Source organism: Theobroma cacao, chromosome 10, assembly GCF_000208745.1.
Source record: "Theobroma cacao cultivar B97-61/B2 chromosome 10, Criollo_cocoa_genome_V2, whole genome shotgun sequence".
NCBI lineage: Eukaryota > Viridiplantae > Streptophyta > Magnoliopsida > Malvales > Malvaceae > Theobroma > Theobroma cacao.
In genome coordinates this window covers 17,912,622-17,930,749 of record NC_030859.1, presented here as the reverse complement: position 1 = coordinate 17,930,749, position 18,128 = coordinate 17,912,622, and the positions used below count along the sequence as shown (strand labels likewise).

At 31.9% G+C, this 18,128-nt stretch overlaps 1 pseudogene; it reads left to right on the top strand.

Moving 5' to 3' along the window:
• Positions 1-4,158, top strand: part of LOC18587081 — a 7,119-nt pseudogene extending 2,961 nt beyond the window's left edge.

Sequence of the window (18,128 nt, the reverse complement as noted above, 5' to 3'; positions counted from 1 at the left end):
TGAAAAATTGCCCATAGACATATTTTTCATCCCTTATACTCATACCATTCTCCAATTTGTCAAATTTGATCTAAATTCTCTCAAAATCTCAAATTTTGTCCGTGGATGGAAAAATTACGATTTTGCCCCTACACTCCAGAAATCACCGGAATTAAACTTTTTCACTGCCAAACCCTCAAATTATACTTCAATACTCAAATCATACTCCAATAAGTTAAATGGGGCCAAAAAAAATATTTTCTAAAAATTCTCATTTTGTCCCCAAGTGGCAAATGATCATTTTGCCATTGGATAGTGAAAATTTCGGTTAGACTCCAAATTGATTATCGAACTCCGAATTACCATTTTGAGTCATCCCTGAACTGTGAAACTCTTAATTTCACCTCAAATTTCCTATTTGAACTAGTTCGAGGCTTAATCGACTTAATGGTACCATTATGGGCAATATCATCTTTTAACGATTCCTCGAACTTCCTAAACATGCAAACATTCTATTGAGCATGTAAATGACGTCGTAATTATTTTATAGAACATGGTTTGACAATAGCAACCACAACTTTCCTAGATTTCTACCAGCTCATACTTTTTCACAATTTTTACATGTAAAATAAATTATACACAAATAAATATATAGATATAGTTATGGAAATTTTTAAAATAGGCATCCCCTACTCACCTCGAAATAGCGAGATACTACATCGCTATTTCTACTTGCCGATCGCTCGTCATTTCCTCTGACACGTCACTATAATGCACTATCTTTACATTAGCACTTCCAAATTGAGCTAAGTTGGCCTAATTCTCTACTTTTTTTTTTGGACCTTTCTTTCCTTGTTGATATTGGACCCTTCTCATGGGCTCTTTCTACTTCTCCTTATTGGGCTATGCCCACTCTTTTTTTTTTTATTTCATTCATTCATCATTTTATTTTTATTCTTTTTTTTTCTTCTCTCTTTTTCCTTTCTTTTCCTTCTTTCTCTCTCCTTTTCCAGCCGATCGGCCTTTCCCTCCTCTTCACTTGCACTGCTCGATTGGCCTTCTCTCTCTTAAAATCAGCTTCACAACCTCTCCTACCTCCCTAAAAAACCGGCAGCACAAAGCCCCCTTTGTCCTTCACAATCCGGCAGCAAACAACCTCTATTTTTCCTGCACAAATCGACAGCACAAAGCTCCCTTTGTCCTTCACAATCTGATAGCAAATAGCCTCCACTTTTCCTACACAAACCAACAGCAACACAACCTCTCTTTCTCACCCTCCTACTGCCATTTTTCTACTCTATCACCAGCACTCTTTCTCCCTTTTCTTTGCCTCATAAATGACACTCTCCAATTGCCATTTTTTGCTCTCTCACCAGCACTCTTTCTCTCCTTTCCTTGGTGCTTCTTCAGCCAACCTTATCCCTCTTTTTGCTCTTAAAATGTATGTTCTTCTCGGGAGGAGAAAGACAACAATTTTATTTGATATTAATTTCACATGTGGGGGACAAGTTGGACAAATCAATGTACTTGTCAACTAATTTTTTTGCCTTGATGGCTTTACATTCAGCTGGCCCCTACCATCATTTCTTTTTCTTCTCTTTGTCCACTTTCATCGGCTTAACCCTTAATCCATCCATTTTTTTTATTTGTTGACTTTTCTTGCACTTTCCTTCAAGTATTGATCACATGACCATTTATCCTCATTTTGCTGTTTATTTTTTCTTCTTTATCTTTCTCATTTAGTGCATGTTTGGCCTATTTTTTTTTTCAGCTTATCTATTTCTTAAAAGTAAAAGCCAGGTCAAATATGATTTTTTAAAAAGATTTTAAAAAAAAGCAAGTTTTTTTTTTAAGAACAAATTTTTTAAAAAAAGAGCTTAAAAAAAACCTCAAAGGAGGAGCTTTTTCTTCTCTTCTTTTAAAAACACATTAATTTTCAGGAAATACCCCTCTCTTAATTAATCTCTTTCTCCTCTCCGTCCCTTTACAAATTATCACTCTTCAACATAAATCACTATTTTCCTCTTTTTTACCTCTCTCTACAAAAACTAATAAAAGAAAAAAGACCTAACAACAAAATATCAAAATCTAGAATTTTTTTGTTCTTAAAAAGATTAAGAGAAAAAAAATCTAAAATTCAAAATTGCATTCAAATAGTATTTAAAGATTTTCTTTCTTTATCGCCAAAAAAGATTTTAATATTAAATACACCGTTTCCTCTTTTCTCTTTATTTTTTGGGGAATTGAAGCATCATGGTCCGATTGCTTGTTGATCAACAAAAATCTAATACTATTGCTACTATATAAGTTTGAAAATTATTTCTTTTTTTATTGATTTCTTCGATTTTAACATATGAAATTATATACAAACTTGAAGCATTACATTATAGCTTATTAAGTGATTAAAGATTGCGTGAATACCCTTTATGGTAATTTTAACCGAAATTAGAGCTTATATAATTTATTTTGTTAAACAGTTTACCAAACAACTTTTGTTTAATTTTAAAAGCTATTATTTTTAATAAGAGCTTACTAGTAGCTTTTAAGTTAAAAAAAAACTAGGCCAAACATGCTCTTATTTATTCTTTTATTCTTTTACCCTTTACACTATTTTTACTTTATATTTTATTTATTATTTCATGATCCCATCCAAACCACGTTCACCCCATTTTATTCTTTCAACATTTTATCACCATTGCCTCAATCAAAGTAACCACATTCACCCAATTTTATTCTTTCAACATTTTATCACCATTGCCTCAATCAAAGTTCAGACAATTAGTTTTAATTTTTATTTTTTATTCACCAGAACTTTCATCTTTATAATTTGGTCCTTTCAACATTTATTAAATTTCAATTTCTTTCTATCTTTCTTCCTTCACGCGTATCCAATAAAAATATCGAAGTTGTGCTTCAACGCTGTATTACAATAATATTTAAATATTTACTTACCACGCTAGTTTGATTTAATAAAATCATGCTGTATAATTACCATCATTTTTCTCCAAAATTCTTTCTTACTTTTTCTCCCCCACTTAAATTAGTCATATTTTCTTCTTTCGGACTAATTTTCGTGATTAATAAAGTATTAATATTTTAATATTATTTTATTTATAAAATAATATTTTATTCTAAGATATTTTCTTCGCTCGAAACCGCTCTTCGACACTTAAATTTACATCAGTAACCCTTCGTCCTATTAAGATGGTTACCTTGACTACTATACGAAGATATGGGATGTTACAACTTAGCTGAAAGCACCTGTTTTGGCCATCGTCAACCACACTCGTTTCTCACTCTCCAACAGCCCTTTGAACTGGGCAAACCCTCATAACCTTGTTCCATTTTTGGAGTTGACTTTGTATGCCGGAGATGGGATTCCGGATCTTACTAGTATTCCATGCCGAAGGTTGTTTGCCACACACCTTCCTTATGCAGCTTTAGCAGAATCAATCAAACAAGGAAAAAGCCGAATTGTCTATATAACTCGCAATCCTTTAGATGTCATCGTTTCTTTTTGGCACTTTAATATAAGCATTCCCGGGCTTGCGGATTGGCCGTTGGAGGAGTGTTTTGAGATGTTTTGTCGAGGTGAGGAATTGTTTGGGCCCTTTTGGGATCATGCCTTAGGGTATTGGAAGGAGAGCTTGGAGAAAGCACACAAAGTACTGTTTCTCAGGTACGAAGACTTGAAGGAAGACCCAATACTGCAAATAAAGAGGATTGCAGAGTTCATAGCCCTTCCTTTTTCTGATGAGGAGGAGACAGCGGGTGTCATTGAAGATAGCAAAGTTTTGTAGCTTGAGAAATTTAAAGGATTTGAAAGCGAACAAGATTGGAAAATTCCAAGGTTTCCAAATTGAATATAAGTTCCTTTTTAGGAAAGGCGAGGTAGGTGACCATGTTAATTATCTCAGTCCATCAGCAATTGATCGATTCAGTAAAATTATAGAAGAAAAACTGAGTGGATCCGGTTTGTCGTTCACTATATCTTGCTAGATTTTAATGACACTGATTGCAGAGATCAAATTTAACATACATTTAGGGAGGTTAATGCAGTAGGGGGACTCATCAGCAAAATTTTATGTGGATGTGACATACATGTTCTTTGCTTGGTGTCGGTTGTGCTTGAATCAGTATGTTCATTGTATGGGTGCAAGGACTGTTTTCCTATTTGTTTATTGTTGTCATTGTTAGTATGGATGACTATGTCAGTTGGGTGTTCGTGTAGGCGCTTGTTGATGTATTTCCGCATCTATTACTTTCTTTTAACAGACAATATGTACAATGTTTTATCAATGATTATGGTAAAATTTTCTTTGGCTGAGAAAAAAGATTAAGAACTTACGAGAAATTTGGATAATCTTAGTAATTAATGGATTATGGGCCTTGTCACATAGCTTGGAACTTCGAAATGAAACATTTTTATTTAACTTATCTTTTATGAGGAGAAATAGACAACTGAGACAACAAAGTTTGTCAGCCCTTCTTTACCATCTCTCCACATGGAGCAAGTTTTTACAATGGAAGAGAAAAAACCAATTTTAACCCATGTGCCATTCAAACAGAAAAAGTTTGCTCCCTCCCTTCATCTTACTAAATAGTTGTTTCAAATGACTTTTAATAAGTAGATAGTTTTTTTCCTATAAATTGCATGGATAATAAAAATGATACCATGCAAAAATTCCCATATATATCCACTTCTCTCACCAGCTCACATCATTTTTTTTATTTTTATTTTTTTGTTATTATAGTTTTTACTCAATACGATTTTCATTTTATAATGCGATTTCATATCAAAACTAACTGTAATTGTTCAATTTCTCCCTATGTTCATATGTTTGGAGTAAATCAAGACGAGCTGCTTCCATTTTTTTCCTTTGGGTATTGATATTTTAGAATATGACCGTATCCTTTATATTGCTTTCAATTCAGAATTTTGTGGTTTCCTTCCTTTTACAAAATTTTTGTCTCTTTTTTCTTTTTCATCGTTATTTATTAGAGTTACAAATATAACTCTTGGGTATCTATTTGTTTGTACTTATTATTCACTTTTTGCACATGTAGATTCTTCATAAATAAAATAATCATAGAGAAAAATTGACTCTTCAGTTCTTTAATAACCTTATTTTAATGTTTAAAAGGATTTTTTCATTTTCGGAAAAACATAAATTTGCTTAATGTTTTAATTTTATATTCGTTTGTTGAGATTGTTGAGAGTGGGAAAGAATGATTAATTTTGGATTTTTTTTGAAAATATTAATTTTGAATATTAATATGTTTGTTAAAGGGCAAACTTATAAAAAATTATTTTATGATGAGTTATTATCTTATGATGAGTAGGGCTGAATTTTTACATTATCATTTAAATTATTGTCTGCTGTTTATATTTTCTTTTTCTTGTGATAATTATTTTAACAAATTATTACTTTACACAAATGGTCTCATAATAAAAATAGTTCTTATAACAATAAGAAATGATGGAATTTTACCTATACTTTGGAGAGTAAGTTATGTAATTGGTTATTTTTATGCATACTTTTAGAGAAGTTAACGCTTATTAGAGATTTTGTTGCTATAATTGGAGTTGATAAGGTAGAGAATGTTTTATACGAGGTGGTAGTTTGAATTGTGATTGGGAGTTTTTCTTAGGAAGCTAAGTTATGGTCTAAATTCAAATTTTTTGGGCAGTGCTTTTGCTTTTGTAATTGTACAGGACTTTTCCACACCGAAACTATAATTCTTATACCAAGAGAAGTATTTTACTATCATAGTTCAAGGCTTCTTATGATAAATTAGTTTTTTGATGATTAATAAAATTCTTTGTTTTTTGAAAAAAAAAAAAGAGATAAACAAGCACCGATGATATAAGAAATTGCTTACGGCTTCAAGCAAATATTTGAGCTTTCTCTTTTATTGGCTGTCAAAATTATTGATTTTCAAATCATTTACTTAGTCATTTATTATCGAGGCATATGAACTCTAAAATAAATTTACACTACAAAGAAACAGGTCTTTATCGACGAATATCACCAAATATCGTCCAGTTAAGCTTTTGACGAATTGAATGCTTTACTGACTGAATATTCTGTTACCAATGTAATTACTTTAATCGAAGACTATATTTTCAACTAAAAACCAACGAAAATTTTCATCGATAATTTAGAATACGATGGATTTTAAACTTACCCATAAAAATTCGGTCATTAAAGATAATTAGTAGTGTATTGTTTCAGCAAGCTTTGGTAACTAATTACTCCCTCCATTATTAAAATTATTAGGTATATCATGACATGACAATTATAATTAAAGTTTAAAGGTGAATTCCTAAATGTTCACTTGATAATTTTTAATTACATATCGTATCTTTGACGAGACGAGAGTAATTCTTTAATAATTTCTCAACCATTTCACATTTTTACCCATATTTTCTTTTCTTAAAATTTATGTATTCTTTTCTTTGTGTTTTTAAACTCTGAATTCTCCTATTTTTTATATTTCATATGAAATTATTTTTATTTTTTTTACTTCTTAATATTAAAAAAAATTAAAAATTTGATTTCCATATCAAGTCAAACTTTGAACTAACAACAGTGGAAGGTGGGAGTATAAGTTTCTTGAACTCGCCTCTTCTTTTATTGCATTTTTATTGAAAAAAGTGAATATTATCAGAACATTGGTTGTTGGCTTGGGCATTGTATTATCAATGCTGGTGAGAAAGAAATCATTCTTCAATGGCCATTGTAATTAATTTTTTTTCTTTCAAGAATATTTGAATGATTAAAATTTAAGAATATTTTAACTTTAAAAGTTTTAAATCCAATCTTGTGATAGAAATGATTAGATTTTATGAGATAAAAAATAAATTATTTATTTTTATTTAATGTCGAGAAAACCAGGTGAGACTGCACGAGCATCACATGGACCCTCGAGAGTTGACTAACCACTTTTATTTTATATTAAAGAAAAGCATGACTTAACAAAAAATAAAAGAACAAGATTTTATGGATATTAATAAAATCACCAACACTATGTGATAGGTTTAATACCTAATGCCATGTTTTATTATAACTCATTCACAAATTATATTGTATTTATGTTTTTCTTATCGTTTAAAATCAATTTTTATATTTTATTTAAAAGAACAATCTTTATGATATCTTACTATTTTAATATTTTATTCATTGGATACATTATGACTATCAACTTTAAGGACAAAATTTTTGACTCATTTATTTGGCCCATTTGAACAAAACTTTTTCAAACTATTTATTATTTTCTATTTTTTTCACAATCTGAATAATATAATTTTATTATAAAATATAGCAACCCAAGGATGTGGCTAGTATCCTACTTTCAGCAATATATCATAAAACAATAACATATATGACGTGTGAAAAATTGAACAGCCGAGTATGAATATCATTGCTTTTCTCTTCTTTTTTCTTGGCTGGTGAACCCCATAAGTTGAGCTGCAACAAAAGCAAACCTTGTTTAAACACTTGAAATTATGGAAGGAGAGCAGTCCCATGAAAACCATCCTCCCTCTTCGATCGTTGAAGGAGACGATGACGTCATTGTTGCTAGCAAGCCCAAAGCTGGCACAGTTTGGCTGAAAGCACTTGCTTTCACCATAGTCAACCGTACTCGTTATTCGCTCTCCAACAACCTCTTGAACTCAGCAATTTCTTATAACCTTGTACCATTTGTGGAGATTACACTGTATGGTCAGGATCAAATTCCTGATCTTACTAGTATTCCACCCCCAAGGTTGTTTGCCACCCACCTTTCTTATTCAGTATTACCAGAATCAATGAAACAGGGAAATAGCCAAATTGTCTATGTGACTCGTAATCTTTTGTTTTTTTTTTGGAAAAGTGGTTTATATTAACCTCAATGCCAATATGTCATTTCGAGTCTTTAGCTAATTAGATTGCAAAAGACTCTCATGATATAAACGTCGGTGAGGGTGAAAAAAATCTGTACAATTTCCAAAGTGAACCAGCTACTCAACAGAATCTCGATAGCATCACTTGACATAGGACCTATTGTGTTAACCCAAATCAAAAAGGAACAATTTTGCTTATGAACAAGGCCATGACAGCCTAAACAAAACATTCGGCCATTAATTTTTCAAGGCAAAGTCACCTAAAACTACTACCTATCGGAACCAAACAGCATGAAGCACCTTAAAATCTCACAAAAGCAACCTGAGTCAACTGAGCAGCCCGTCAGCAGCAGCATCCTTTCGCAGGCCCACATCCTAGACTCCTCGTTAACCTTCCCAAGAGACCACCACCAGAAGCAAAGGAAGTCTTCAAAACAAAACCAGCTCCACACTACAAAGCTTTGTCTATCACAACAGCAACCGGCTCAACAGTTCAGCCACCAATAAAGGGAAACCCCACAGCTCCTAAAGAAGCAAAGCCACCAGCCGCCACGAAGACGACCTCCGAAGCAATACCAAACAAACGCAGCCAACCTAAAAAGCAGCCTTGACACTCCTCAGTTTGGCCCCCAAAAGCATCACAACCCCACCCCCATTAAATTGTCCTCAAGGATCGTCAATGGCACCCTCATCACCACACCGCCAAAGTCTTCCTGCATCCACGAAGCCAAAACAAAAAAAAAAAGAAAAAAGATTGTGCACTTGGACCAAACCTGTTAGGAACGGCATAATTAGAGCATCAATGCAGCGGAATAAAAAAAATTGAAATAAAATAAAAACCATACCTCTTACCTTTGGATCACCTTAATTGTTTAATGCAAAGTTAAGCAGCACATAAAATCAGAAAAAGTTTTACATTTCCAGGTGATGTTATAATCAAATAGATTCCTTTTGGTGACAAAACGTGAACACCTTTTGTGTGAAAGAATTTTAGCCACTCAATCGCTTGACCTCCAATGTTGCACACACGATTACAAAGGATCCTTCTCAAGGAGAGAGCTTTATGCCACAGGCTTGTGCTAACAAGTGAACAACGATTTGTCCTCTTTTCTTCTTTAATTTCTAGCAAAGAATCAAAGGAGAAGTTTTCAAAAAAAAAAAAATTCTTAAGAATGGCGGCACTCAAGAGAAAAACCTTTTTTTTCTTTTTTTTCTCTCTATAGAAAAGAGTGGCTATAATGTGATATTTATATCTAGGTTCAACTCATTAATATTTGCAAAATAGGTCCTTAATATTATAACAATTACAATATTTAACAAATACCTAATTGAACTCTTTTAATTGTAGTAGTTAAAACCTAGAATTTGATTTAAGTCTAACTTAAATCATCACATTCTCAATTTAATCCAAATTGCAACCTTTGTGTGTGACTCATTAAGTTCCTAACATGTTGGCAATGAAATTGAATTATAATATTATTAATTAATTAATTAATTAATTGTATTCAATTTTAAATTAACGAATTCAATTCCATAGACCATGATTAGTATCTAGCAATGCATCATGGCCACCCAATTGATAGGAGAGTCAAAGGATTCTTTGACAACCTTTTAATGTATAGTTTTTTAGTGTAATTCATTCCCTCATCATATATCTCAGAGATGATAAGAATTTGGTGTAGTGCCTACTCTTATTAACCTTCCTATTTGTTCTTCTAGTTAGATCATTAGCTTTATAAAGACTCATGAAACTCATTTCATAATCTCCTAATCACCTTGGCAAAGGATTTGATTAAGATGATGTCAACCAAGAACTAATAAGATGTTTCCCCTTGAATCACTTGGGGTGATGATTCCTATCTTGACCACTCATTTGCCTTCATGTGCTTCATACTATACCCAAAAACATCCTGTTTTGGCATCTTTGGTTAGGCACCCATAAGGATGAAATTAAAGTATAGTACTTGACTTACAAGACAACCTGGTGTCTCAAGTCTAGGGAGTAGTTACACAATTGACACATGAGAAGTATTGTATAAACACTTGAGTGAGGTGCCAAATGCACTTCTCATGGTAGGTCATGTTCAGTAAACTAGCTCTCTTATGGCAAGCACCCACATGCTAGCTCCAAGTATTTTTATACTTCAACCGATGAGAGCGATTGTTTACTTCACAAGTAAAGAACATAACATGTGCTAATCTCAATAATAAAATGATTAGGAACTTTTAGTAACAATGCTTTGATGCATAAGGATCTCATAATTGTATTTTAATACAATTCCTTTGCAAGGCATGTATAGTTCCATGGGCTTTATCTGCATAAGTACAAAAAGTAATTAAATAACAAACTTATGGATAAAGAACTACCTCAATGTTATTATGAATAACAAAATGTCATACATGAATATCTCAAAATTGCAATTCCCATACTACCACAGATTAGCTTGTAAGGCTTATTCTAACAAAACCAACACCTTCCCTCATTTGCAACCAAAAGCCACCTCAGAAAACCACAACAACCACTTGAAAATACATCACAAAGCAAAGAAGGCAACAGAAAAGCAAAGTACAACGGCAACAAAAAGGCAACTCACATAGAATAAGACACCAAAGCACACCTCATGACAATGGCAGAATCACAAGGCAATAGACAAACAACCCATATAGGCACCAGAAAGTTAGTGCAAAAAGGATAAGAGCCAGAAGACTACAACACCTGATGAAAATGTAGCATAATTAATTAAATTACTTTTTTCCTATATTTTTCTCTTTTACGATTCTCTTTTTTCCTTTGTTCATTTTCCTTCTTTTCTCTCTTTTTTCCTTTTTTTCACACTTTCTTTCTTTTTTTTTTTGCTCCTCTTTTTAACCCAAATTGTTTTTTGTTTTTTGTTTTTTTTTTTACACCTACTTGCTTAAAATCTTTGCTAAACTTGCACATACCCTTCCCCAAATGAATCCCAATTGGTGCTTAAACCCAAGGGCATAGCTAGCCAATTTTTATTGGGGGGCCCAAGACAAAAAAATAAGAGTTAAAAATTTTAAAAACTAATATGTTGAATTTAACCAATAATCAAAAGATTGATAATAGAAAATAATTTTATGTAACATGTAAATCAAGAAAAAAAAGACTTATAATAATCTTTTAAGAAAGTTGCGCTCGATTTCTTGAATTTAAATTCATTTATTATTAATTATGTACTGAAAAATATATATTTCTTTAATATTGAGTCTTGAACATTTTGATTCACATTACTCTTGTTCATGAGTTGAAACATTGAGGCTTGGTGGCTCAAATATGGGAGAATAATCTAAATGATTTATATATTTTCCTTTAAAGAATTTGTCAATTGTTTTTAAGTTACTCATACTTTAATCAAATTTGAGAAAAAAAATTAATATAGTCAACTTCCAATATTCTTATTTTATTTCTATTCGAACTTATAATACTAAATATAAAACTATAATACATAAAATATAAATAGTTAAATATGATATACAGGATTAATAATTTCCTCATATATAAACAAGATTGTTTAAAGACTATATATTCAAAATAATTTCCTTTCAACTAAATATAAAATGTAAAGTATATAAAAAAGATATAGTCAAGATAATTTCCTTTTACATAATCAAGATTAATAAAAAAAATGATACGATGATGAAATTTTAAGCAACAATGCAACACTATAACTTAGATTTGAGAACTATTTATTAATTTATTAATTTTTAAAGATTAAAATGATAAAAATAAAATTCACATAATAGGAAAACGTAAAACATAGCAAATAGAAGATAGAACCCATATATGACATAACAAAAAAAAAATATGGTTGACGGTTTATAGAAATTTAAAGAAAATCTATAGAAATTTTGAACATATAAGCAAATAGTGTAAACAAATACAAATAAAAATAATAATATAAATTAAAAGAAGAAAACAAAAAAAATTAAAATTGAGTGAGGCATGTTAGATTATTTTTATTATTCTTTATTTGTATTAATTATTAAATGAAAAATTATTTTGAGGGGACCCATTAAGAGATTATATTAAAATTTTTATATGGTATAAAAATTTTTTTTAAAATTTTGAGAGGGCGATGAAAGAGGTTCCACCCCTGCTTAAACCTAACAAACAAGACAACACTTGTTTATACCTTAGTTAAGCATAGCACAAGAAAGCCAACCCTACCCCTCCTTTCAAAAGAAGTGCTCACAAAGAAAAATAAAATGAAGGAGATCCCAAAAAAAGTCAAGCAGTGGAGTGAGCAAAGCAAATGCTCAACACTCCCTGCCAACTTAATCCCACGAGTCAAAACAACCAATAAGCATTCCACCCATCAAAAACCTCACAAGATTTTCTACCTTAATCATTTCCTTAACCAAAAACCCCTCATACATTCCCTAGAGCCAAAGTGGCATAAGGTATTAAAACTTGCATCCCATACTAGAACAAGAGCAAACTTCCACATTTTTTAACTACCTGATGGAAAACGTTTGAAGGCAAAACCTTTCTATATCACATCATCATCTTTTTCATTTTGTTTCTTTTTTACATTTTCTTAGAGGCATAGATTTTCCTGATTGGCCGTTGGAGGAATGTTTTGAGATGTTCCATTTAGGGGTGGAAGGGTTTGGATCCTTTTCGGATCGTGCCTGAGGGTATTGGAAGGAGAGTTTGGAGAAACCCCACAAAGTACTATTTTTAAGGTGTGGGCAGGAAAGAGCAAAGTTCATAGGCTTTCCTTTCTCTTTCGAGGAAGAAAGAATAGGGGCCATTGAAGAAATAGCAAAGTTTTGTAACTTGAGCAATATGAAAGATTTGATGGGCAACAAGATTGAATGTTAAAAAGGGTACACATCCAATCTAAGCAATTTTTGAGGAAAGGTGAGGTAGGTGACCACATTAATTACCTTAGTCCATTAGCAATTGAACGTTTTAGTAAGGTTCTTGAAGACAAACTAAGTGGATTTGGTCTGGCATTTGATTTGCCTTGCTAAGTTCTTTGATCACCTTGTAAATTGTAGTTGAAGCTATCAGTGAGCATGATCATCATCTCCATGCATAGGTTGGTCGTTGATTGTTTTTCTCTTGTTGGTACTTTTTCTTGCTTTTTACATTCTATGTTACATCGTTCATATTGTTGGTGTATTTTCAAAATCAAAGGTTATGTCACATAATGAAATATTATCTTAACTCAAAGGTTATGTCACATAAAGTGATATAGTGTGACTATTGGATTGTAGGTAGGTTTTTCATGTGAATGGTTATATCTCTTGGTAAAATGACATCCAAAGGTTATGAGATAAATTGAAAAAAAATACCACAACTCAAAAGTTTAAATATGAAAAGTTATCATTTCAAATTATAGCTTAAAGATTATGTTTTATGGAATGAATGGTTGTCCTTTCATAAGATGATTATTGAAACAATATCGTTATCCAAAAGTTGTCTTGCAAAATGTAAAGATGTCTTTTAGACAAAATAGTGCCTTGATGAAAGGGTTGTGTCCTTGAAGAAGAGACACTTGCAAGCCTATATAAAGGACTTGTTGCCAACCATTTTGATACACCAAAAACAAATAAAATATTAGCAAAAAAATCAAGAGCAATAAAAGTGTTATGTTCTGAAATTAAGTATAAACACTTAAGTTCCAATCATCTATTAAAGGAATTCAAATTCTTTATAATCTACTTGTTATAGAAAGTAAGCTCTAAGGCCGAACAACTTTGCAAACCTCCGGGTGTATCTAACAATCTACTCTTGTAATGTGCAAAGACGAAGTTAGGCGTTGGCTTCATTGTATCTCTAAAGCTATTCGCATAATTCCCTTTTTACATACCGAGTGGTGGGGGCAAAATAAGTCTTAAAAATAGCATCTATTAAAAGGTTCACCTTAAAGTCAATTTTTTCGATTCTTTGAATTCCATCTAAACCTCATTTGTACCAACAATTTTAAGACTTATTTTTTTGTGGAATTGGAATTTAAAATGACTTCACTAAAAAAGATGGCTACCAACATTGCCAAGCTAGACCGTGTCGAGAGAGGAAACTTTATTCGTTGGAAAAAGTTAGATCAGTTTGATGTTAACAAAGAAAAATCTATGGACCAGATTTATTTATGGAAAAATGGTTCTACATTGGATTATAAGATAAGTATTCTTTCCTTACTTAATATGAATGTATTGTGTGTGATATGCATAATAAACGCATATCGGTTGGAAAAAAGTATTTTCACATGCATATGTGATCATTTTGTTATGGATCAATTTTATGAGCTTGAATGCATACTTAATAACTTTAGACAATATAATCTTAAAATAGACAAAGCTATTGTGGTGTCTTCTATAATTGATAAACTTCCCCTTTGATGGAGAGATACTAAGATAACTGTAAAACATAAGAAAAAAGATATGTCTCTCAAGGACCTTGGTAATCATCCTCAAATAGAAGAAGATTATTGCAATCAAGAAAAAGTCAAGCAAGATGAAAAGAAAAGGATTCGAATGGAAAGAATCTTGAGACTTCAAAGGTCCATATAATGGAACACAAATCATCAAACAAGCCAATTTTATACAATAAAAGAAAACATTCCATTGATATAAATAACAAAAGTCATAAGATCAAAAGAAACAAAAAGGGTCCATGTTTTGGACAATTTAAGACAGAATGTAGACTTTTGAAGTACAAGACACAAGGTGTGAACAATAACAGGTTTGTTGCTACGGTTTTCAAGGTCAATTTTCTCCAAGATGATGGAGCATGGTGGGTTAACACTAGTGCAACTAATCATGTATGCAAGGACAAGAGTTTTTTCAAGACTTTGGAAGCAGACAATGATGGAACCGTGTTGTACATGGGAAATTCCTCCACTACACAAGTGAAAGGAAAAGGCACCGTGAAACTCATGTTTACTTTTAGAAAAATACTTGTACTAAGCAATGTCTATGTGTACCAGAAGTTAGAAGAATCTTTTGTCTGGTGGTTTGTTGAATAAGTATGACTTCAAATTAGTTTTTGAAGCAGATAAGTTTATCCTTACAAAAGGTGGATAATATGTGGGAAGTGGATATTTTTGTGAAAACATGTTCAAACTTAATATTAATAAGAATATTACTAATTCTACTTATATTAATGTCTTATTTAATGTTCATGATAGTAAAGCAACTTTGTCTAATTTATGGCATAATAGATTAGGTCATGTTCATTATAAAAGAATGCATGATATTGCTAAATTAAAGATAATACCCAATATTGATGTAAATAATTATATGTGCAAGACATGCATGGTTACTAAAATTACAAGAAGCTTATTTCCTAAAGTTGAAAGAACCTCCAAATTGCTTGCATTAATACATTCTGATGTTTGTGACATGCATAGTACTCCATATATTGGTGGAAAGAAATACTTCATAACATTTATAGATGACTTCTCAAGATACTATTATGTTTACTTATTGTATGCTAAAGATGAAGTAATGGAGAAATTTAAATTTATAAAAATGAAATTAAGTTGTATTATGAATTGATTATCAAATGTTTATGAAGTGATAGAGGAGGTGAAAATTATGATCCCAAGTATTTTGAGTCCATTGGTATTATTCATGAGATTACCACTCCATGTACGTCAGAAGAAAATGATGTAACGGAATGTAAGAATCAAGTTCTTATGGAAATGGTCAATGCTTTGCTTTCTAATTCAAGTTTTTTTTTATGCTGAAAATTCCCGTAAGGCCTAGCTGCCTTGTAATTATTTTATTAATAATAAAAATTAAGTACTGCTTTCTAATTCAAGTTTAGGAAAAAGATTTTGGTGCAAAGCCTTATTAACGGTTTGCCATATACTAAATAGAATTCCAAACAAAAGGAGTAAAACTATTCTTTATGAGCTAGGGAAAGAAAGAAAGCCAAACCTTAATTATTTAAGAGTTTGGATATGTCGAGCCATAGTAAGAGTTCTGGAACCAAAAAAGAGGAGAGTGGGTGAAAAAGGAATTGAATTTATATTTATAGGATATGCTGAACATAGTAAAACATATCGTTTCATGGTGATAAAGCCCAATGATTCATAATCCATTAATATAGTCATGAAATAAAGAGACGCTATCTTTGATGAAACAACGTTCAATTCAATTCGAAGACCCAAATAACTAGTAACAAAAAGTGATAAACTTTCAAAAATTGTGAAGAAACTATTAAGCTTTGAAGAAGTAAAAGAATTAGAAAAGCAAACACATATGGATTTGATTTCTTCATGTACCTAGCAAAAAGTACAAGAAAAGAAACATGTGAATACTTACCTTATTGCTTTAACATAAAAGGTAATGGTGAACCTCAAACTTATGAGGAGACAATGAGGTCTCAAGATGCTTCATTTTGGAGAAAAGCAAAACAGGATGAGATGGACTCGATGATGGGAATTAAAACTTGAAAGTTGGTAAACCTCCCTCAGGGTTCCAAGTCAATAGGCTGTAAATGGATTTTCAAAAAGAAAATGAAAGTCGATGGAACCATAGATAAGTTTAAAATGAAGCTAGTGGCTAAAGGCTTTAAACAAAAGGAATGTGTTGATTATTTTGATAGATATGCACCGGTAGCAAGAATAGATACAATTAGAGTGCTTATAGCATTCGCATATACACATAAAATGGTAATTCACAATATGGATGTTCAAATGGCATTCCAAAATGGTGAATTAGATGAAGAGGTGTATATGGAACAACCTGAAGTGTTTGTCTTTTCTAGTCAAGAAAGGAAAGTATGTAAGCTTGTAAAGTCCTTGAATGGATTAAAACTAGCGCCTAAACAATGGCATCAAAAGTTTGATGAAGTTGTGCTAGCTAACGGCTACAAGATCAGTCAATCTTACAAATGTGTCTATAATAAGTTCCATAATGGTAGAGGTGTCATCATTTATCTATATATGGATGGCATGTTAATCTTTGGTATTGATTTGGAACAAGTAATGGACATGAAAAGGTTCTTGTTAAGGAATTTTGACATGAAAGATATAGGTGTGGAAGATGTGCTTCTTGGTATAAGAATAATGAGAGATAATAATGGCCTAACATTGTCTCAATCTTATTACATTGAAAAGATTGTAATGAAGTATGGTAAGTCAAATTGTACGCTAATGTCTACACCTTATGATTATAATCTAAGGCTAGTACCCAACAAAGACATGTCAATAGCACAAAATGAATATGTAAAGGTGATTGGATGTCTAATGTATAGGATGGTGTGTACAAGGTCGGACATTGCTTTTGCAGTTCGGATGCTAAGCTAGTTTACAAGTAATCCAAGTAAAGAACATTGGTATGCTGTTCATAGAGTTCTAAGGTACTTAAAAAGTACAATGAATTATGGCATTTGTTATTTAAATTTTCCTTCAGTTTTAGAAAGGTACATAGATGTTAGTTAGAACTCAAATTGAGCAGATCATACTTCTACGATTGTTTGGGTTTTTATAAGTGGGGGTGTTGTTTCTTGGGATTCTAAGAAATAATCTTGTTAAGCGAACTCCACCATGGTAGCTAAATTTATAGCCTAACATCTGTTGGCCAAGAAGAAGAATGGTTAAGAGATTTACTCCATGAAATTTTATTATGGCCTAAACCAATGACACCAATCTTGATACATTATGACAATGAAGCAGTGGTATCAAAGGCATATAATCAAGCATATAATGGAAAGAGTCGATATATTGGCCTTTGACATAGTATTGCAAGACAAATAATTAATGATGGCATAGTCACTATAAGTTATGTAAGGTCTTGTGAAAATTTACCGTATCCGTTTACTAAAGGTCTAAAAAATGACTTGGTAATAAAGACCTCAAGATGGATGGGTTTCAAGCCTATCAACTAAATCTTCAATGGTGGGAGCTCACCTCAACGTTTGTGGTAAGCCTGCAAGTCTTAGGTACTAACCATTCTACCACATGGATGATTGCAAGTACTAATTTATATTTTCCATCCCAAGGTGTATAATGTTTTGTTCCCATAATGTATAAGGTAAGTTTGAACAAAAGTTCTTAATAAACTTATGACATGTATATGTTGAAGTACTATAATTACTGGGTACTTTCGATGGGGCTACTTATGTGAGTGGAAGCATGGTTGCTTCTAGAAGTTAAAGGCTCAACTCTGACAACACTCATGAATGGATGCAAAACACAAAGCCATAAAAAGTGTTGGCAAAACTAGGTGCAAAGTGAGCAAGGAAGCTTGTGTGTGTTCAGTGCCCGACTAGTCAAATGAA